This window comes from Macaca mulatta, chromosome 9, assembly GCF_049350105.2.
Source record: "Macaca mulatta isolate MMU2019108-1 chromosome 9, T2T-MMU8v2.0, whole genome shotgun sequence".
NCBI lineage: Eukaryota > Metazoa > Chordata > Mammalia > Primates > Cercopithecidae > Macaca > Macaca mulatta.
In genome coordinates this window covers 116,655,387-116,662,912 of record NC_133414.1, presented here as the reverse complement: position 1 = coordinate 116,662,912, position 7,526 = coordinate 116,655,387, and the positions used below count along the sequence as shown (strand labels likewise).

The window sequence follows — 7,526 nt, the reverse complement described above, 5'->3', positions numbered from 1 at the left end:
GCTTACAGAAAAACCCTGCAAACACCTAGGCTGAGCCTAGGAACTGCTGAGGTCAGAACAGAGCAAACAGAAACTGGGAGGGAAAGAGTGTAAGAAAACAGTTAAAATCCTTAAGGTGACAAAGGGGACAGAAGCTCACAGTGAGCTCACCAGTGTACCTGGCTGATGACCATGACCACATGACACAGGGGAGGTGGAGCTGGGGTTTCCAGGGTCAGGGCTGGGCTAAGAAGGAAGCAGCTTCCATGGGCACATTTCCTGGGCTCGGTGCCCCTCACGGACCTGCTCTGTGTTCCCTTCCCTGTCCTAGGGATGAGCTGGACAACCCACCTGGGCATCAGACTCTAGGAAATGGCAGAGTCCTTAGTCCTCCTGTCACCTTCTAACTTCTCCTTCTTCCCCCAGTCTGCCCTGCCTGAAACAACATGCACTTGCTCCCTGGGTGAGGGCAGCGAGACGTTGCTAAGATGATATCTCCTCTCTCTCCAGCCCAGACCCACAGCCTGATCCCATAACAATGGCCCCAGAGCCATCACTCTGCAAATAACTGTGGCTGGGTGAGAGGTACCGAAGCCAACATGAGGATCTGAGACAGACACCTGTAATTTCACATTCGGAAAAACCCAGACCTTCAAACAGAAGTGCTATTTCAATTTTCTCACTCCCATTCTTCTTTAACCTCAGACTAAGAGGGGAATAAACCCTCTTTGATTTGTAGACTGAACTCTTTAAAGAGACAGCTTATTCTTTTTCAAATTTATTTTTTCCTTTTGCTTGGGGCAGACACTAGGGGCCCACAATGGGAATTTGGTACCTTGGTTAGATGGCTCAAAAATGCCAAAAGTTACTGTAGGGAATATTGCGCTACCAATCCATCTTTCCTGCTAATCCAAAAGTCAAATAAGTCCATGGAGGGCTTTTTTTTCCTCTAGAATTTCAGGCTCCCTGAGGGCTAATTTCTCGGAAAGCTGCATTAAACTAATAGCACCATAAAAGGCCCATTGTGAGATGTAATTGGTTTGCAGGACTTTCCTATAAAAATAATAAAAAGACTGCCAGAGGCAGTTTCCAAAGGTCAATTATCTTTGTGTTGCTTGAGTTGAGTGGAGGTCAGTCCCAGAATTCCACTTTATAGGCATATTAATCAAATCTGGGCCTACCCACCCATCTGACCCCATCAGCTGTGAGGGAAGTCACAGGTCCCACCCTTCAGCTGGTTGCCAAAGGGTGTTTGGGGCTCTTCTTTTCCCAAAAAGAGACTGGCCCATTGTCACCAATGCAGAGCTGGAAGCTGAAATTGTTAAGGCAGAATGAAAGGGAGAAAAGCAAGTCCTGAGCACCAAGAAGAAGAGTTGATAACCTCGGTGAGTCACGCAGGCCATGGGGCAGGCAGTGTGCTCAGAGACCAGGCCAGACAGGGTCCTGTCCCCAAGGAGCTAGAGAAGTGGTTGAGCCAGGACTCTTGGTCATATCTGGCATAAACCAACTCAAACTAGATTAAGCAAAAGTGAAGTTTAGTTGGCTAACGTAACTGGGAATCTTAAGGATGGATGGATCCAAGGGTTCAAACATTGCCAACTATTCATTCTCTCTCTCTTTCTCTCTCTTTCCCCCTGCCTATCTCTGCCCTGCTGGGCCTTTCTCTCAGATGAGCTCTCTGCCACATGGCAGTCAAGCAGACATCAGACTTCTTGCCTGTCTTCCCCATTGAGCTATCTCAGCATAAAGTGGAACTTTTTGTCCTACTGTTCATCAATTCCAGGAAAAAACTGGCTAGTCCTGTATGGTTCACGTGCCTACTCCAGACCAATCATTGTATCCAAGGGGTCATAATTATCTGATTTGCTGAGACTGGGTCACATGCCCACCCCTGCTCACCCACTCCTGGTTTTACAGGAACAGAGTTTTCTGCTTTCTCCTCTCAAAATAAAATCTGAATAATAATTGCTCTTGCAACGCCCTAAGTTCCTAAAAGAATGAATTATTCTCAAGCCCTAGAGTATGCAAGTCTCAATAAGGATGCATGGAAAAGTATAGAAGGATGTGACAAAATATTAACAACGCTTATGCCTAAATGCTAGGTGTGACTTCTTTTTACCCTTACTGTGTATCACGTTTTCTAATCTTTCTGCAACAAAAATGTATTGCTTGTATCATTTTTAAAAGGAAAAAATAATGTTCAAAACCTATGGATCTAATTACTGTGATTCTATATCCACCAAGCAGCCCTTTGAGGACTGAAATCGGTTTCCAAAGTCAACATTGCTACTAAAGAGAGATGGGTTGACCATCCAGGACACTCAGTGACCATGTCTTTTAATAATGGTACTCAATCATGCTAGAGTAGCAAGTCCTGGATATATATCTCCTGCTCCCAAAGTGCCCGCCCAACAGCCAGCCTCTTCTTGGCCCAATCTGATGGCAGCATCACGAGGTCCTGGAGGATAAGAGTGTGTGCCTTCTCACAATAGCCCTGCTGTGGCTGGCCACATTTGTGACTAACCACAGAGCAATTACTCATTAGCAGCTGAGTAAAAGCCAGGGTATTTTTCTATCATCTACATGAAGGGGTGGTCTTTTGATGCAGTCGGTGACAGTTCACACTGAGTATGAAGGGGACGTGCGGTTCCTGGGAGCAGCAGCTGAAACGTTCCACCTAGGGTCAGGAGTTCCATAAAGAGTCATTTCTATGTTGGGAATAGAGGTGGAAATTATCAGGCCTTCGAAATAGCTGAAACTTAGATCTTAATATTTGAATAGGATCAAAGCACCTTGGCATAATACAGTACTTTTTATGGAGTCCTTTGTCACATAGGTATGGAAATACACATGTATTCAGTCAAAAGTATTTTTAAATTTTTATATCTAGGCTCATCTTGGAGGAGATAGGATTACTGGCCAAATAAGGAATAAAATTATTAAAGCCCCGTTGATGCATCTTAGGTGTGAAACTAGGTGATTAAACACCAAGCGCCAGGTGCGGTGGCTCACGCCTGTAATCCCAGCACTTTGGGAGGCCAAGGCGGGCGGATCACGAGGTTAGGAGATCGAGACCATCCTGGCAAACATGGTGAAACCCCATCTCTACTGAAATACAAAAAAATTAGCCGGGTGTGGTGGCGGGCGCCTGTAGTCCCAGCTTCTAGGGAGGCTGAGGCAGGAGAATGGCGTTAACCCGGGAGGTGGCGGAGCTTGCAGTGAGCAGAGATCGCGCCACTGCACTCCAGCCTGGGCGACAGAGCGAGACTCCATCTCAGAAAACAAAACAAAACAAAAAAAACAAACAAAAAAACCCACCAAGCTACATTTATAATATTCACATGGACCCTAAACCTGGTATTTCTCCCAAGAAAAATAGCTATTATTTGTAACTAAACTAACGTTTACCATTCATCTCCTATGACTTATCCATATTATTTTAAGTGGTCTCTTACAACAATCCCGAGAATTTTTCAAGATGGGAAGGTAATGAATAATACTAGTGACTGGAAGAACCAGAGTTTAACCCAAGTCTGACTCTGTCCCATCCTTCTTTCTAAGATGCCTACATACCCTTCTCCGCAACACCCCAACTATACCTGCATATAGTATGCCCATCTGTAGACATCCCAGATGTGATTAACTCATGTAGTGTTTGCAGGCCTCATTTTCTGCATCTTCCACATACTAATATGGGGCGAATGGAAAGGGATGCCAAGTGAAAAAAAAAGAAAAACAAAAAACCCTCAAATGAAAAAAACAGAAGGTAGAGTTAACTCTGCAAGAGCTAAATCAATTTAACTCAATGAGTCTGTCTTACACTACATAGAAAGTACCAGCTGAACAGTGGGTTCTGAACCAGCTTGGCCCTTTCTGGCTTAAATACAACCTCGCTGGAGGAAATTTCTGAAGTGTCAGGTGGGCATAATTCTAAACATAATGCTAAACATCAACAGGGAAATAAGCCCTGTGGCTATAAATCCCATACGAAATAGTAAAAATGTCTCTGACTAGATAATAGCGTGATACAACGATGTTCCAGAAAGACAAACATAAATGTAAGTTGCTGCCTACTTTAAAGAAAAAGAAGTGTGACAAATTCCCTGTGGCCACTTTGCCAAGTCCTTCATATTAGTGCTTGGAAAGTTACAGGGCCCCGGGGTCTGTTCTCAGACAACGCTTTCTAGCAGGGGTGCCAGCCAAACTGGGTTTATTTCTTCTAATGCTCAGGCTGGGGAATGTACAAATCTTTCTTCAGAGGTTTATAGAAAACAAGACTGACTTATTGAGAGTATGGCTTTTTGTTGTTGTTCTTTACAATAACAAGAGGATTTGGATACACGCTTGGGTTTATAAAGTATAAATCCTGCTTAAATCTATAGAAGTTAAGACGACGTGATGGTTCTTTGGAGAAGAAAGCAGCACCTGAGTCAAACTGCACTGAGCAATGTTCTTTGTTGTTGTGAGATATTGATAAATCTCCAGGTCTTCGACAAGGGGAGTCGAGAATAGGAAACTCATTTCAAATCATATCTCAGGTAGGCGTCTGAACCGAAATAAAATGAAAGTCATTAATTTTTTTTCTATTAAGCCACCTAGCACAAGTGGAATCATTCTCTCCTTTTCTTATTTTGACCTGAAATCTGTTAAGGACAAGAGCCAAGATTCCTATCCCAAATCTTCAGAGAACTGCACAAAACTGTTCGTTTCTTTTTTCCTTAACGAAAACAAAATGTGAACAAAACTGTCACTTAATATGGTAATTAATACAGAGAGATATAATTAGCTGCTACAAGCATTCCTTTCTCATCTCAACCATCACTGACACCAAGGAGGTTAACATCTCTGTTGCTGTTAGGGTAATAAACCACCTGATGGATAGGTGTGTTCTACTTGTCTTAATTTGGTAACACAACATCTCGAACTAATTTCAGAAGAATCTCCCAAATCCTCTTGGTAGATAAAAACAGAGGCAGAGACAAAATGCTTCCTCAGGCAAATTTTCACATCTGTAAACATAAATAGCCTTATACCAAATCACTTAACTTTCTGTAAAAACATAAATATGGGTCGCAACAGTAAGACTGCCCAAACTTTGCAACTCAGGGCAAAGCTAGAACAATCTCTCCAGTAACAAACTAAAGAGTGCTCAAGTATTTAACTACCTAAACCAAAACCCATGCCATCACCAGTTTACATAACACCCTAGAACAAAAAGATTAAAACACCATCTTCACTAGGCTGTGTTTAGATGAGGTTGTGCACTGTTTATACTATACCTGGCTTTCCTTTTATTTCAAGAAAATCAAGGCCACTTGACCACAAGATAAAATCCAGGCATGCAGTTTGCCTAGTGGTGAGCATGCTGCCCCTTTAACTGCATCATTCCCTCACCCCTTCTCCACCCTCTCCCTCCACCTGAAACAAAACACGAGCTGCCTGTCTTCCCATTACCTTCTCCTGTGACCAATTTTCTCCCCACATCTCTGGTCATTTCTCACCATTGCCTGTAGCTTTACATCTTCAGTCAGTTCACTGTAGTCTTTGCATATTTTTTTAAATTGGGTGCTTTAATGTAGTTGTCTCAATATAATCAGTTATTAGGTATAATTACTTCTTTATGGGTAGAATTACCATTCCATTAAATTTATTCTTCAGGAAAATGGGGTTGCATAATATTTGAGTCGGAAGCACTTCTTTCAATGTCTCTGCTCCAAGTTTCTGTAATGCATAAATCCTGTCTTTGATAGCTCCGATTCATGATGTCTCCTCTGCTTAAACACTCCAGGTGACAAGAAGGTTACCATATTTGAGGCAGCCTATTGGGTTGCCTGACTGCGAACATCTATAGAACATTCTGCCTTACATTGCTGGAGACTGTCTCCTACAACTTGAGTCTTTGATACTGGTTTCACTTTCAGGAGCTCTAAGAATATGTCAACTCTCCCTTCTGAGTTGGTGACCCCTCAGCCAAGAAGGGACAGTGATCTCATTCCTCTCAGCAGGAGTGTTGAGCTCAGACAGCTATGAAAACCAAAAATCACCCCAGGTAGGTTATGAGGGATTGAAGAGAACCAGAGAGTGGCTCATTCATAGGAAGAAGCTGTGAGTTGGCACCATGTGAGTGTTGTCAGAGATAAATGAAGATCCAACACTGCCAGAGCTTTCAAATCTCCAAAAGAAGCATTCAACCTGAATTGGTATATGAAATGTCTCAGGTTTTAAAAGTTGCCAACTGAATCAGAAAATAATTTTAAACACCATGTAGGCCCAATGAAACACATCTCCAAGCCAGATCCAAATCATGGAATTCCCATCACAAGCTGAAATCTACTTCTCTAAAATCTTTTCTTCTCTGACCAGGCATGGTGGCACACACCTGTAGTCCCAGCTACTCAGGAGGCCAAGGCGGGAGAATTGCTTGAGCCCTAGAGTTCGAGGCTAGCCTGGGCAACACAGCAAGACTGTCTCTAAAAGTAAAAATAAAATATTTTCTCCAAACTAGAGGTGTGGTGGTTTCTACAACAATGGCAAATGTTTGGGGTCTCTTTTCATTTTTATTTTCCTATACACTGGCCTGCAGAAATGGTTAAATGTCTTGACAAGAGCATGTATTTGCATTTACCTGAAGGTTTTCTTTTTTAAAGCATTTCAATCAAGCTTATCCCCCATGCAAGGTTGGCTGTATGAATACAAGTTAGGTCGTTACAAGTTATTTAGGTAATAAGCCAACATCATTATTTAACAACTCTGAACTGGGGTTCAGAGAGATTATTTAACATCTCTGAACCCTCATTGTCTCATCTTAAAACAGGATTTAAAAGAATATCTTCCTTGGTGGAACTTAATCACTACCAATCCTTTCTGGGCTGAGGTTGCTCCAGAGTTAGTGACTTGCTCCCAAAGGACAGAGTCGAGAAAGGGAGAAACAGTGATTTTACGGTGGGAAACCTGACAATACCACCTTAACCAAATGCTGAAAGTGAACATCATCAGTGAAGCTGTGTGGCTGTCACGTACCTCCTGATATGAGGGACTTTGCCTCTGGGGTATACTTCCCAGAAGGCCATAACCCAATCTAATCATTTAAAAAAATCAAATAATTTTATTTCAGGGGATATTCTACAGAACAGTGTTTCAAGAAGTAGAAAGTAGTCAGTTGGAGCAAATGTAGTTGAGAGATTGTATAAGATTAGGAAAGTTTCTGCTGGATTTAAATGTTTCCAGAAGTATGTTGGAGATCAAAGCTAAATTCTAGAGAATTAAAAAGTGAGAAGGATACAAGGAGTGACAATGGGTTCAAGAAGATTTTCCAGAAGACAAAGAATTGGGGTGAGCTGAGAGGATATGAAATCAAGAAAGACTGTTGTTTTCTTAATGGGTTATGCTAGTACAAATATCTGTAAGATAATGGTAATGAGCTTGTAGAGGAAAAACTAATAATGCAGGAGAGAGGTGAGAAAGCTTGCTAAAATAGCAAGTCCTTGAGAAAGTGAGGAGATAAGTTCCAAAGCACAAGAAGAGTTTGGCCTTTGAAAGAAGTATAG

At 42.2% G+C, this 7,526-nt stretch overlaps 1 long non-coding RNA gene across 1 annotated transcript; it reads left to right on the top strand.

Annotated features, from left to right (window-relative positions):
* Positions 1-1,215: 1,215 nt before the first annotated feature.
* On the top strand, positions 1,216-6,480 carry LOC107000264 (uncharacterized). Its single transcript, XR_001447287.3, has 3 exons — positions 1,216-1,364; positions 4,362-4,517; positions 5,768-6,480. It is a non-coding gene; the product is annotated as an uncharacterized LOC107000264 (long non-coding RNA).
* Positions 6,481-7,526: the final 1,046 nt, after the last annotated feature.